We start from the raw sequence: 16,291 nt of genomic DNA on the forward strand, positions 1-16,291 counted from the left end.
CTACAATATGGATGAACTTTGAAGACATTAGGCAAAGTGAGAGGAGTCGATTACAAAGGCCATCTATTCTATGACTCTATGGAGTGTCTAAAACTCCACAGAGAGAGAGAGTAGACTAGTGATTGCCAAGGGCTGGGGATAAAGAGAAGATGGGGAATGACTGATAATGGAAAGCTGGATTATAGTAATTGTTAGACAACTCTATGATTTACTAAAAGCCATGAATTGAACACTTCAATGTATAATTTTATGGTATGTAAATTAGATCTCAAAAATGTTAAAATAGACAATAAGAGTAAATATGGCATATTCCCATTGCTGTAATATTTATAAAAATTAATTTATAAAATTATATTAATTATGAAATTAATTCTAGGGTAGCTATAATAGAAACCAATTGAATATATCCAGTAATTCCAGATCTCTTAAGAATGTTATCTTAAATAACTATATCACTTGAATCTAGAATATTTCATTGCTTTACCTCTAAATAATGAACTTTTGAAATATTCAAGAATTGGATGGACTTGATGCCTTAAAAGTCTAATAGTTACTGGCACTGCTTGAAGATGTATTGACCTACATAATCTTATGTGACTATTTATTTATATACAAAGCATTCTATTAAACAGTTCATTTTAGCTCAGTTATTTTTCTTTTCAATAAATTAAAGCCACATGATGGTCAGTGAGAGCTAAGCGTTTGGCATCCTACAAGGCTGATGAGTCTTAATTTATGCCCTGAGGGACTAATTCTGAGAATTTGTTCAGAGTACCATAGCAACTGCAGAATCAAAGCCGTGATATTATGTGACAAATTTGTAGTTGAGAGAAAACTACAGGATTCCATTGGATCACCTGGGGCAGAAATATTACAAGTGTTTACCGTGTAGCATCTTGATAAGGGAGACTTAATTGGTGTTAATTTTATCCAAATTACAGACAACTATAGAGCATCTCTTTCCATAGAGTGGAACAGTCTCATCAAAATGTGTGACAAAACGCTAAGGGTATTTAATTTGTAAGCAGTATCTCACAAGGGTTTTGATATGGATCTTTATTAAAACTGACTTCAAGTTGCATTAACCTGACCAATATCTAATATGCACAGAGAATAATAATATCTTGTCTAACAACAAAGGAAGACAAAACATTGTCACGTAATATTAATTTTCATGACAACAGTGCTTGTATTGGATCAGCGTCTTGATGTATATATTTCCCACTTTCCTCTTTGAGAATCTCAACAGCTGAAAACATTATAAAAGTATCCAGGGAGCCAACAGTCCTTCCTTCCCTGTTGTAAGTTACTTAATTAACACACAACAGATGTCTACTTTCAGAAGGAAGCTTTTCAAGAGCAGTGGACTATGTGCCTATTTGCCCTTGGGTATTGGAGTGAATTCCAGCATCATGAAACTTAATGAATAAATGAAATTGCCATTTTTATCCCAAGTTTTAATCTCTTATCACAGGTATAGAATCAGCAGGTTTAAATCCCAACTAATATTGAATATGGGTACAAAAATACAATTATTCCTCATTATTTTAACTGAAAGAAAAGGAAATTGCAGAAACATCAGTTATAGAAATGCAAAGATGAAATGTGATTAGAACTGGAGAACTCTTAAAGTAATATAAGCATTAAGAACAAGAGAATTCAGTACAAAACCACTCAATTTTACCTAACATCGTTTGAAACCTCTTTATACTCAAGCAATTTAGCCCACTTGAAACAGTGCCTGCCACCCTATCGGCCACATATACTGCTGACAATATACTAGTAGTCTGAGAAATCTGTTTCTATTAATACAAATGTGTGGTGAGACCTTCATGAAACAAAGGAAATAACAGCCTTATAAAAAAAGCCACATGACTTCTATCCAAAAAACCCCAAATGAAGAAAAACTTAGAAACTAATGGAACATTTAAAAACCAGCAAGTACTCTTGGTTAATTGATTACAACTCAGGTTCAAACTCTTATTAAAAATAATTAGATACCAAAAATTAGAAAGAGAAACAATGCTATTTCAAAATGAAGTTTAAGTAGAAAAGAAAAAGCCTTCAAGAAGATGTTTTATAAAGACTACAAAAATATAGTAAGATTTATAAATTAAGAGGAGAAAACAAGTGATATTTTAATTGCTAAACCGAAAGACTAATGCTTCATTTTCCACAGAGGGTAGGGAGAGTATCATAATCTGATAATCAGTTTTGCTAATTTAGAAGAAAACGTCTAAGTGTCTGAAATGGACCACAAGGACTAGAGAGATAACTATAATGATAAAAGCAAGTAATGTTTTCCTCTATGATACAAACACCTTTCCAGATTACAAGTTTTCCAAAAAGACAAAAATGTATGGAGAGGAAGTTACTTATCCTGAAACTTCCCTAAGAATGAAACCAGTTCACCAATACACACCTAACTATATGGGCCATGTTCCTGGCATAGAAAATAAGACCAAACAAATGAAATCCTTCTTTAATAAGATTCAAATAAAAAACTCTATAATTAAAATATATACTCTTCCATTAAGGGAAGATACAAGCTGACTAGGGCATGAACTTCTGCATACATTACCTATAAACATGGTTATTAGCCCCTTCTTATGAAAGTGTCAAAGAACTAGAAGAGATTCCAAAAGTGCAGTGTTTCTAAAAATATTTCTGAAACAGAAATGGACACCTCATTATTTGTTGAATTACATTTAAGTTTCTGAGTTCCAAACTTCTGCAATTGCCTGTATTACAATTTTGGTTTATTTTGTAACTGAACCAACAACCATATCGTTCCAGAAATTGCTTCACCAAGAAACTTTAATTTTGTCTGAATAATTTTGATGACTATTATCTAAAATAATCCACAGTTACAGCAGTAGCTGAACTGTTTAACATAAGAAAAAAGATTAATGGCACATCAGGATAAGTGTTTCAGACATAGGAAAATATTGTATTTTGTGTATTTCCTAGTAAAAAAATAAGTTTATGATCAACTTAGCTTCACAGTGATGGTAGGGAAGTAACTATTTAAATAACAGCAAGGAATAAATACATGGAAATGTAGTCATGATTTACAAAACTTATACAATACTGAAATAAAGACAACATTTCTTCCATTAAATAGTAAGTAGAATGAAGTTAGCACACTTTGATTGCAATGCATCATTACCACCATGGCCTTAGTAATACTACAGGTCAGTGGGGACTTACGGGTAGTGATGGAATACAGGTGGGGAACCAATATTTAAGGCACGTTCCTTAAAACAATATTCTGATTCTGTACATACGAAAACCAGTGACACAGTAGTAAGCATTCCTTCACTAGAGTAACACTGAGATTCCAGATTTTCAAAAAATTTTTTTCACCTTTCTTTGAAAAGAATCACTGCCTACCATCTGAGTCACTAAAACCAACTTTAAACAGTTTTGCTCTCTCAATCACTGCAGATGCTGACTGCAGCATGAAATTAAAAGACGCTTGCTCCTTGGAAGGAACGTTATGACCAACCTAGACAGCATATTAAAAAGTAGAGACATTACTCTGCCAACAAATCAAAGCTATGGTTTTTCCAGTAGTTATGTATGATGTGAGAGTTGGACCATAAAGAAAGTTGAGCACCAAAGAATTGATGATTTTGAACTGTGGGGTTGGAGAAGACTCTTGAGAGTCCCTTGGACTGTAGGGAGATCCAAGCAGTCCATCCTAAAGGAAGTCAGTCCTGAATATTCATTGGAAGGACTGATGCTGAAGCTGAAACTCCAATACTTTGGCCACCTGATGCAAAGAACTGACTTATTTGAAAAGACCCTGATGCTGGGAAAGATTGAAGGCAGGAGGAGAAGGGGATGACAGAGGATGAGATGGTTGGATGGCATCACCCACTCAATGGACAAGAGTTGAGTAAACTCGGGGAGTTGGTGATGGACAAGGAGGCCTAGCATGCTGCAGCCCATGGGGTCACAGAGTCGGACATGACTGAGACACTGAACTGAACTGAACTCACCATTTATAGTGTGGTGGTGGTGGTGGTTTAGTCGCTACGTCATGTCTGACTCGTGCAACCCCATGGACTGGAGCCTGCTAGGCTCCTCTCAGTACAAAGTCACTTTACAATCCCTAAGATTCTTACATGCTAAAAATCTACAAAGTTTGTAGTCAAATATTTCTAAGTCTTAGGTTAAGACACATGCAGAGCTGAAGACATGAAAACAAGTTTGAGATCAGGAAGCACAGCAGAAGGTGAAATCCAAGAAACACTGATTTTTCTAGAAGCCCGGAGAGTAAGTTACTTTAAGAATGGGATTGATTGTGTCAAATTACTATGATATTTTGAGAAAGATGAAACCCAAGAATGGAGCTCTCGCTTTAAAAATATGGAGCACATTTGTGACCTTGACAAGTTTGCATTAGTAAAGACGCAGAGATCAAAAGTATCACTGTTATGATTAGAGAGAGAATGAAGGCTCTGGAGATAAGTTAGTATCATTCATCTCTTTCAAGGATTTGCTGTAAATGGCGGGAGTAAAATTTAATAGTGGCAGCAATGAGGTATGTAAAGGAAGTTGGTTTATTTTAAACATTATATACATAAAATATACATACATATGTATATACATGTGAATGTGTGTGTGTGTATATATATGTATATATGTAATCTATTATATATAGGTATATATAAAATATTTGCTGACCACATATAGAAATTGAGAAATTTCATCCATAGTGCCAGATACACAGGCAGAATATAGGTGTTCCAGTTGATATAAATCAGTTGAGTAGATGTGATGGTGAGTGCATATTTTGTATTCCACATTCCTGTTTGTCTTTTTCCCTCAGTAAATTCAGCAGAAGGATTATCAGCCCAGAATGTGCAGGAGTGAGGAGGGATTAAAAGAGAGAGAGGAAGTGAAACAGTCATTTAGAAAAGTTAATGCTAGAACACTAAGATGCTACTTGAGGTGAATTTAAACCAAGACCTGTTAGCATAGCGCTCGGTTCTCTAGTGCCACAGCAGCTGCAGACAAAGCAGAGGGCTGCATTCAACCAGAGCGTGAGTTTCACAAGTGACTGTCTGCCAAAGACATGGAGGCAAGGAGATGGAGGTATAACGCAGAGAAAGGACTGTGATGTTGAGACATCACAATTACATGTGAGGATTGAAAAAAAATGGAGGTGGATAAATGACAGTGTAAAGATGGTATCAATAGACTGTATGCTCCAAGGGGTTGAAGTTTTATGCTTGATACTGAAGAAATTAAACTGGAAAGATAAGCTTATGTTTGGAGAGTTTGAGACCCTGAAGAATGTGTAGTAATTGATGAAGGCAATGTCTAAGTGTGACCTTGGGAGTAGGTTGGTAAAGTCGAGTGAAGGACAAGATAATCGGAAAGGAAGAATTTGAGGAACTGAGAGGGCAGAGCGCTAAAAGCTGATGTTTGCGATACTGTGCTCAGTGATAGAGTCAAAAAGAAGAGAGGAGTGACATCACCAAGATGGCGACAGAGGGTGTTTCTGATTTCACACCCCTCACAGGATGAACCACGGGCAACTCTTCATGGACAAGGCACCACCAGAGAAAATCCCAGGACACAGGAATGAGGCATCCCCTGCACCAGAGACCAAGACAGACAATGTTGGAAGGTGAGAGGACCCGCCCCACACTGACCACACTGCCCTGCCCCAGGCTAGGGCAGTGCCAGATTCCTGTCATCTGAGGCCATGATGGAGAGTGACCGTCGTCTTCTCCTTCAGGAGAAAAGTGAAAAGTGAAGTCACTCAGTCGTGTCCGACTCTTTGTGACCCCTTGAACTGGAGCCTACCAGGATCCTCCGTCCATGGGATTTTCCAGGCAAGAGTACTGGAGTGGGTTGCCATTTCCTTCTCCAGGGGCTCTTCCCAACCCAGGGATCGAACCTGGGTCTCCTGCATTGTAGGCAGTTACTTTACCATCTGAGCCACCAGGGAAGTGGAGATCTGCCCTAAAAACCCCACCCACATGATTGCAAAAGCATTTTGTGATGGTGGTGACTGCACACCAACTCCAAGGACTCCTGGATGCTTTAGAAGCATGCTTAGAACATGCATTTTGGATTTCTCTGGTGTAGACTCTGTACCAAAATGGTCTCAGTCTAGATCTGACATCCTGGTTCTGCCTTCCCCCACCCCAGCCTCCAGAGAAGAGTTCTGGATCTCAACTCTGACTCTGCTCTACCTTCTACTGCTCAGTAGAGTCCTGCCCCATTGTATTCGGAAATATGATGATCACCTCTGAAACATACAATTCAGTCATTTGATGCACCAATTTAACTCCCAAAAGTGATTGCTTTCAATCAAATATACAATTCCCAAGAAGGAACAGAATTATACCTCTTCCTTTCCGAAGCTAATCAGGTACTTGAAGCAAACAAAAACACCAGAACTCTAGTGTGCTTTTTTAAATTTATAACTTTAACCAAAAATAAAATATTTTCTGCAAATTAAGGCAATAAAATATGAAGATACGGTAAGAACATAGATATTATATCTTTAGGGGATGGCTGTATTTATTCATCTTGCATCAAAAAACACACATTTTTCCTCCCATGAAAGGAAAAATAGACCTGTTTGTTGTGCCACTATAAATTTTAGTTTTGCATTTATAGTCATTAAGTTTGAAATGCATCAAATTACACATTTAAATATGCCTAAATTTGTGTGGTTTATAGTTTATCTGCTTTTTGAACTATAGCAGAGCCACAGAAATGAATAGTTATAGATCTGGTTTGTCTATGTTTTTAAGCTTCTCAAGTTGTTAATTTATTATAGCATAATGGAGAAATGACTCATAAGAATTTCATAGCCTTAGAGTTCTGAGTGCTTAAATACAAGTAGTCATTACTTTTTTAATTATTCCAGTTTCAGCAACTCTAAAAAAATAATTTAACTTTTCACATTAGTTAAATAACCAAAATGTCTTATAATAAATGACTTATTAAATGTCTTTTAAATGACAAAACTTCAAAATAAGACAAGAAACATGTATACTTGAAATATAATTCCACTCGACATTTGTTTTTATAAACATAATGTTAATACCCTAAATATATAATTTTTCTCATTATATATTCTATATGAGAAAATTTTAAGGATTTTAATTCTTTTGACACAATAGAATGGCCCTTGTTTTATCTTACCAAAATATTTGGAATGCTTTACTATTAAGCTCAATTATGATATTTGCAAGGCAAGAATATTCTGATTACAGCAGGAAGAAAAATTATTCCTGAATGTTCCCTTTAAAGTGGCTTACTAGGAACTTGAAACACTAACCTTTTATCAAAATGCTTTGTAATCCAATATAGAAATCAAGATCCTAAATAAAACTCTCTCTTTAAATGTTCAATTACAGAGAATAATATTGAATGCAGTGTTGCAAAATTACTGTGCAAAGAATACAAAACTGTATAAAACCAGAGGATATATTTTTAATATGTATTTCAGCACCTGAGTTGGTATCTTAACTCTTCCTCTCCATGTGTGACTATAGTGTTGTCATTTACTCACTCAGATTTCTATAATTGCTATAATTAAGGGTATAATTTCAGGACTGTAGTAAGATTTATATGAAATAATAACATATTAATATCTATATTAATGAGTATAATTTATGTTTAGAAGTTTATAATTAAGATTAAATATTATAAGATATTATGTTAAATACTGGAACATTCAATTAAGCACTGTTATATACTATAAGATTACACCCTGAATATTTGATCTGAGACATAGATTAATTATGCATAATTTTTCACATTTTAGGAGATGGTGTTTTACTTTCCCCAAAGGTTTCATTAAGCCAACTACCCCCATGTCAGTGGTAGAATTTATGTAATTCCACACATTATTCTTCACAGACAAGGAAAGGGTATCCATCCCAGAGAGGCTAAGTGATTAGCTTGAGATCACACCACTTGTAAATGCACGTGTCAGTTTATTTCCAGATCTGAATCCAATCCCACTCTACCATACGTGGTATCAAATACTCAGAAACTAGATATGAGTAGTGTTAAGAAAGACAGGTGAAAAGGATATACTCAGTCATGGATCAGAAAGATATTACCTTTTATAAAATCATCTGCATCTCTTTTCACTACACACGACTTAAGATCCCTGGGCCTTATGGCGGGTGTGTGGCATCCGCTCTAGAGCAGAGTACCCCCTGGTGCCCATCACAGATGTGATGTGTCCACTCGCCCTGTGACCAGAGGCCCAGATGCTCCTCTTCTCAGCCCCCCGGAACACCCTGTACCGATCCCCTCTTAGATCTGTGTGAGGCTCTCCCTGGGGTATGGGCCACACACCGAGTTAACACAAGTTAAAACACATACACATGACACAAAGAACATAATATACAAAAAACATGTTTAAACAAAAGTATTCGCAAAATCTCATTAAGTGGCTGCACCTGGAGAGAAGGGGATGGGAGCAGGATGTCAGTATAAAAGGAAATATGTAAATAGAAAAGATAGATTTGCATGAAGAATGAATGGTGCTGAGAAGTGAGACTAACTCAACCAAAGAGAAAGAAAAAAAGTGATTATTCTTTGCTGTGTTGTCTATTGGTATTTTTTTCCTAATGAGGTTTATACCACTTCCATTTTTCAGAACGTAAATGAGTGGGAACAATAGAACTGGATGAAAAATGCTAATAAATCAGACATTGTTCAAAAGAATAAAAATATATTATTGTTGTTGTTCAGTTACTAAGTCGTGTCTGACTGTCACCCCGTGGACTGCGGCACGCCAGGCCGCCCTGCCCTTCACTATCTCCCTGAGTTTGCTTTAACTCATGTCCATTGAATAGGTGGTCTAAAAGTGTTGCCTAGAGTTAAGAAGAGAGGGAAACACTAACGAACGATCGTGGTCTAAAAGTGTTTCCTAGAGTTAAGAAGAGAGGGAAACACTAACGAATGATCATGCTCTAAAGTCTTCCATGGAACCTGTCCTTAAAACATGCTGATTTTACTGAGTTTTTATCTCACACTACATTTTCTACACACAAGTCAAAAAAGTTTCAGCTTAGAATACAGCACACATGATGCATTTGGTTTGTTACTATGTTCTGAAGGGGATCTGACTTTCCCTTTTTTTTCCCTCCTAGTTTTTTGATTGGCAAGTAAAATAATAGAAGGTATTTAACACGAGAAAATACAATTTATAATATGCACAGCACGAATGGACGTAAGTATAAAGAATTCCAGAGCAAGGCAAAGTGAAAGTCACTCAGTCATGTCTGACTCTTTGTGACCCCATGGACTGTAGCCTGCTAGGCTCCTCTGTCCATGGGATTCTCGAGGCCAGAATACTGGAGAGGGTAGCCATACCCTTCTCCCCGGGAGCTTCCTGACCAGGGATCTAAGCTGAGTCTTCTGCATTGCAGGGAGATTCTTTGCCACTAGTGCCACCTGGGAAGCTCCAAAGCAAAGCAGAGAGAGAGGTATATATTATTCTGGATTAAGAGATGGAGGATTACCAAAGTAATGCTCAAAATTCTCCAAGTTAGGCTTCAACAGTACGTGAATCAAGAACTTCCAGATGTTCAAGCTGGATTTAGAAAACACAGAGGAACCAGAGACTAAATTGCCAACATCTGTTGGATCATCAAAAAAGGAAGAGAGTTCCAGAAAAACATTTACCTCTGCTTTATTGACTATGCCAAAGCCTTTGACTGTGTGGATCAAAACAAGCTGTGGAAATTCTTCAAGAGATGTGAATACCAGACCACCTGACCTGCCCCCTGAGAAAACTTTTTGCAGGTCAAGAAGCAACTGTTAGAACTGGACATGGAAAAATGGACTGGTTCCAAATTGTGGAAGGAGTACATCAAGGCTGTATATTGTCACCCTGCTAATTTAACTTATATGCAGAGTACATCAGGCAAAATTCTGGGATGGATAAAGCACAAGATGGAATCAGGATTGCTGGGGTAAATATCAATAACCTCAGATACGCAGATGACACCACCCTTATGGCAGAAAACAAAGAGAACTAAGGAGCCTCTTGATGAAAGTGAAAGAGAATGAAAAAGCTGGCCTAAAACTCAACATTCAGAAAACTAAGATCATGACATTTGGGTCCATCACTTCATGGCAAATAGATGGGGAAACAGTGGAAGCAGTGACAGACTTTATTTTCTTGGGCTCCAAAATCACTGCAGATGATTTCATCACTGCAGCCATGAAATTAAAAGACACTTGCTTCTTGGAAGAAAAGCTATGACATACCTAGACAGTGTATTAAAAAGCAGAGACATTACTTTGCTGACAATGGTCTGTGTAGTCAAAGCTATGGTTTTTCCAGTAGTCATGTATGGATTGGAGAGTTGGACTATAAAGAAAGCTGAGCACCAAAGAATTGATGCTTTTGAACTGTGGTGTTGGAGAAGACTCTTGAGAGTCCCTTGGACTGCAGGGAAATCAAGCCAGTCAATCCTAAACAATCCTAAAGGAAATCAGGATTTCCTGATTATTCATTGGAATCTGAATATTCATTGGAAGGACTGATGCTGAAGCTGAAGCTCCAAGACTGACCACCAGATACGAAGAACTAACTCATTGGAAAAGACCCTGATGCTGGGAAAGATTGAAGGCAGGAGGAGAAGGGGATGACAGAGGATGAGATGGTTGGATAGTTTAAGCCTTCTCAAACTCAATGGACATGAGTTTGAGCAGACTCCAGGAGTTGGTGATGGACAGGGAAGCCTGGTGTGCTGTAGACCATGGGGTCACAAAGAGTCGGACATGACTGAGCCACAGAACTGACTGAAGGAGATGGAGGTAGGGGCTCTAAGACTTCAGGGGAAAGTAAAGCCCAGGAAGAAGCTATGTTGTATTCTTTTAGATCGTTAGAGCGGCAGTTGAAAAGTTCCGAGTCTTTGGGCTTGTTTTCAGTTCTAAATAATACACATGCCAGAGTGGCACAGCTTGGGATGGTTTGCCCTAAACCCCATCAAGGACAATCTAGGTGGTTGGTAGGGTAGAGAAAGAGTAAGATCACGATAAATGATTGCAGGAAGTTGTACCCTTCAAACTATCCACAGAAAGAGGGTTTATTAGGATTGAGATTAGCTGTGTCCAGTGATGAGAATGCAAGACTTCTCATGTTATAGTGCCACAATGTCTTTATTTTAGGGGCACTTGAGACAGTTTTGGGCTTCCCTGGTGATTCGATGGTAAAGAATCTGCCTGCAATGCAGGAGACCTGGGTTCAATTCCTGGGTCAGGAAGATCCCCTGGAGAAGGGAATGGACAGTTTTACTGAAAGCTGGCCCAGTTAGGGGCGCAAACTGTACTGGTCTTTGCCCATATATTCCAGTTGAGATGACAGATGATAAATAATTAAAACAAACACATAAACAGCCCTTAGGCACTGAAAGGAAAAGAAATATGGCCAATTCTTTCTTCCATCCTATAAATACCATCATCTTGACACTGATTTGGCACATTTAACATCAGACATTTATGTTGGGCTATCACTAGCCACATTATAAACCTCTTCTGGGGAAGAACTCAAGTGTATTCTAACATCTAACAGAGAAATTCAATTCAGTCATTCAGTTGTGTCTGACTGTTTGAGACCCAATGGACTGCAGCATTCCAGGCTTCCCTGTCCATCACCAACTCCTGGAGCTTGCTCAAACTCATGTTCATCGAGTTAGTGATGCCATCCAACCATCTCATCCAGGAAGTAATAAATGGACTGGGCTGGTTTTTGCAGTTCAGTTCAGATCCTGAGTCAGTGGTCACTGCTTCTGTCCCCACATGAACCTGAAACTGGCCTCTTTATTATTTATTTTTAACCTTAACCTGAAACACTTACCACATCTTTTTCATAGATAAATGCAAATTTCAGTCTATCACCATTCTCACAGTCTTAAAATTAGCAGAGTGTAAGTTAATGAGATTTCACCAAAATTTAGGGCTAGGAAAGAAGGTCTGTGTCCTTCCAAATAAAGGCTTATTTAAAAATCAGCTGTTAATTTAGATAATTAATGTTCTGTAGGTTTAAACAAAGTGTCTGTCACATTCATCATTGCTGATGATATCAGACTTTTGAAAAGATACACCTTTTTGACACCAAGAGCATTAAAATGCAAAGCCAGAATTAGCTAAACTGTAATAAGGTGATTAAGGTGATAATTACTAAGTGTAAAGCTACACCGACAAATGCATTTAGCAAAACACTAGCATTTTGAGTGTGAACTTACATTGTTCATAGTATCTTATTCATTCCATCTGTTTAAGTGATTTTCCATTTTTGAACTTCTCTCAAAACTAGAAGATCATATCAATCAGTTTTGCAAATTACTATGATACAGGTACAAACTACAATGGACTAAGAGCCTGGTTTCTGTAGCAAGCCATTTCATTTATACTCTGCTGGTAAAATCTGTTACCATAAATGTGTGTATTCGGTGGGGACCAAAGTTATGAATTTGAGTTTCAATGATGGCAGTCTTTTCTCCTGAGACCAGTGGTTCTGATAAATCACTAGAAAACAGAATCATTTAAGAAGTTTTTTAAAAATACTCATGCACAGGCCCCACCCATAAAAATTGACTTGGCTACTAGAGATAAGTCTTGAGTATTAATATTTTTACAACCCAATCAGAAAATGAGCAGAAGACCTAAATAGAGACTTCTCCAAAGAAGATGTACAGATGGTCAGCAGGCGCATGAAAAGATGCTCAACATCACTAATTATAAGAGAAATGACAGTAAAAATTACAATGAGATATCACCTCACACCAGTCAGAATGGCCATCATCAACGTCTACAGACAATAGATGCTGGAGAGGGTTTGAAAAATGGGAACCCTCTTGCTCTGTTGGTGGGAATGTAAATTGGTGCAGCTGCTCTCAGCAGCAGTACAAAGGTTCTTTAAGAAACTAAGAATAGTTACCATATGATCCAGCAATCCCACTCCTGGACATATATCTGGAGAAAATCATGGTTTGAAAGAATACATGTACCCCAGTGTTCACTGTTGTGCTGTATACAATAGCCAAGACACGGGAGCAACCCAAATGTCCACTGACAGATGAACAGATAAAGAAGATGTGGTGTATTTATACAATGGATGTTATTCAGCCATTAAAAAGAATGGAATAATACCATTTGCAGCAATATAGATGGACCTAAAGCTTATCATACTAAGTGAAGTAGGTCAAATATTATATGACATCATCTCTATGTGGAATCTTAAAAAAAAAAAGAAGTTATTTACAAAACAGAAACCAATTTACAACCTCAGAAAACAAAATGATTACCAAAAGGAAAGGTTGGAAATTTGACCTTGACATAAACACACTATTATATTTAAAATAGATAAGCAGCAAGGACCCACTGTTGGCACAGGAAACTGTATTCAAAATTCTATAATAAACTAAATGGGAAAAAATTTGAAAAAGAGCAGATACATGTATATGTGTAACTGAATCATTTTGTTGTACACCTGAAACACACCATTGTTATTCAACTGTACTCCAATATAATTTTTTTAAAAAAGATCTAAAGTTGAAAAAAGTAAAATATTTCAAAGGGTATTTATTGTGCAGACAGGTTATACAATCTATATTAGACTGTGACCTTTACACTGGGAATATATTTGATTTATAGCTGAGTACTTACACCAAATCTTAGTTCAGTGAAGAACTCCATGAACTCCTGGAAGTATGAAAGTCGTCTCGAAGTTAACCAATTCTTCTTTCCCTCACCAAAGAGCTTTTATTTGTCAGTTACCATAGGCTCCTTCTCACCTGCTTCGTTTGTGAATTGTAGGTATCTAGGACTTCTCTGGTGGCTCAGACAGTAAGGAATCTGCCGGCAATGCGAAAGAACTAGATTTGATCCCTGTGTTGGGAAGATCCCCTGAAGAAGGGAATGGCTACCCAATCCAGTATTTCTGCTGGAGAATTCCATGGAGAGAAGAACCTGGCAGCTACAGTCCATGGGGTCACAAAAAGTCAGACATGACTGAGTAACTAACACACAGGGACTAAGAACTACTTGATCCCTGATTTACATTTCTTTTAACACAGAAGAGTCACTGAATATTTTCAAAGTCCTCTTATTAGTAGAATCTATCATTAAAAATATATATATATAAATCAAGAGTAGGTATTAAGCTACAATAAGGGAATAATCACAGCAGATGGGACTGCAGACATGAAGTTAAAAGACGCTTGCTCCTTGGATAAAAGGTATGACCAACCTGCTGCTGCTGCTAAGTCGCTTCAGTCGTGTCCGACTCTGTGCGACCCCATAGATGGCAGCCCACCAGGCTCCCCTGTCCCTGAGATTCTCCAGGCAAGAACACTGGAGTGGGTTGCCATTTCCTTCTGCAATGCATGAAAGTGAAAAGTGAAAGTGAAGTTGCTCAGTCGTGTCTGACTCTTAGTGACCCCATGGACTGCAGCCTACCAGGCTCCTCTGTCCATGGGATTTTCCAGGCAAGAGTCCTAGAGTGGGTTGCCACTGCCTTCTCCTTTGACCAACCTAGACAGCATATTAAAAAGCAGAGACATTACTTTGCCAACAAAGGCCCATCTAGTCAAAGCTATGGTTTTTCCAGTAGTCATGTATGGATGTGAGAGTTGGACTTATAAAGAAAGCTGAGTGCTGAAGAATTGATGCTTTTGAACTGTGGTGTTGGAGAAGACTCTTGAGAGTCCCTTGGACTGCAAGGAGATCCAATCAGTCCTTCCTAAAGGAAATCAGTCCTGAATATTCATTGGAAGGACTGATGCTGAAGCTGAAACTTCAATACTTTGGCCACCTGATGTGAAGAACTTATTGGAAAAGACCCTGATGCTGGGAAAGATTGAGGGTGGGAGGAGAAGGGGATGACAGAAGATGAGATGGTTGGATGGCATCACCGACTCGATGGACATGAGTAGAGTAAGCTCCAGGAGCTGGTGATGAACAGGGAGGCCTGGCGTGCTGCAGTCCATGGGGTTGCAAAGAGTTGGTCACGACTGAGCAACTGAACTGAACAAAATAATATAATAATAATATATACAATATATAATATATATAATAATAATGGCCACACTAAGGAAAGAGTTTAACAAAAAGAAGAAGCTTGAGAGTAAATCCAAATAACAAGTTGGCAAACTGAACAGTTAAATTCTTAGCTTTATAAATATATCATTTGAGATTTGAACTTACTTTCCCAACAGTTAAGATGCAGTTAAGATTTTACATAACAGCCAATATTTCCACAGTTTGACCTGTCATTTAGAAGCAAAGAAAATTAGTAATTCTGAATGTATCAACAGCCATATTATATTCATATCCTTTAACTCAATAATCCCACTTCTGTTCATTCAGTTCAGTCTCTCAGTCATGTCTGACTCTTTGTAATCCTGTGGACTGCAGCACACCAGGCTTCCCTGTCCATCAACAACTCCCAGAGCTCGCTCAAACTTATGTCCAATGAGTCGGTGATGCTATTCAATCATCTCATCCTCTGTCGTCCCCCTCTCCTCCTGTCTTCAATCTTTCCCACCATCGGGTCTTTTCCAATGAGTCAACTCTTCCCATCAGGTGGCCACAGTACTGGAGTTTCAGCTTTAGCATCAGGCCTTCCAATGAATATTCAGGACTTATTTCTTTAGGATGAACTGGTTGGATCTCCTTGCAGTCCAAGGGACTCACAAGAGTCTTCTCCAATGCCACAGTTCAAAAGCATCAACTCTTCAGGACTCAGCTTTCTTTATAGTCCAACTCTCACATCCGTACATGACCACTGGAAAAACTATAGCCTTGACTAGATGGGCCTTTGTTGGCAAAGTAATGTCTCTGCTTTTTAATATGCTGTCTAGTTTGGTCATAGCTTTTCTTGCAAGGAGTAAGCGTCTTTTAACTTCATGGCTGCAGTCACCATCTCTCACTGTTTCCATTGTTTCCTTGTCTATTTGCCATGAAGTGATGGGACCGGATGCCATGATCTTAGTTTTTTGAATGTTGAGCTTTAAGCCAACTTTTTCATTTTCCTCTTTCACTTTTATTGAGGCTCTTTAGTTCTTTGCTTCTGCCATAAGGGTGGTGTCATCTGCCTATCTGAGGTTATTGATGTTCTCCCGGCAAACTTGATTCCAGCATGTGCTTCATCCAGCCTGGCATTTTGCATGAATATTCTGCATAGAAGTTAAATAAGCAGAGTGACAATATACAGCCCTGATGTACTCCTTTCCCAATTTGGAACCAGTCTGGTGTTCCATGTCCAGTTCTAACTGTTGCTTCTTGACCT

The 16,291-nt window shown here is 38.0% G+C and overlaps 1 protein-coding gene and 1 non-coding gene across 3 annotated transcripts in view; both read right to left on the bottom strand.

Annotated features, from left to right (window-relative positions):
• The window catches only part of CCDC102B (coiled-coil domain containing 102B), a 268,433-nt gene that overhangs the window by 43,557 nt on the left and 208,585 nt on the right, over positions 1 to 16,291 (bottom strand). The gene's annotated exons all lie outside the window — the stretch shown is intronic.
• TRNAC-ACA lies at positions 5,894 to 5,965 on the bottom strand. The gene has a single exon. It is a non-coding gene; the product is annotated as a tRNA-Cys (tRNA).

The sequence above is a fragment of the Cervus canadensis genome, chromosome 23 (genome assembly GCF_019320065.1).
Source record: "Cervus canadensis isolate Bull #8, Minnesota chromosome 23, ASM1932006v1, whole genome shotgun sequence".
Classification (NCBI taxonomy): domain Eukaryota; kingdom Metazoa; phylum Chordata; class Mammalia; order Artiodactyla; family Cervidae; genus Cervus; species Cervus canadensis.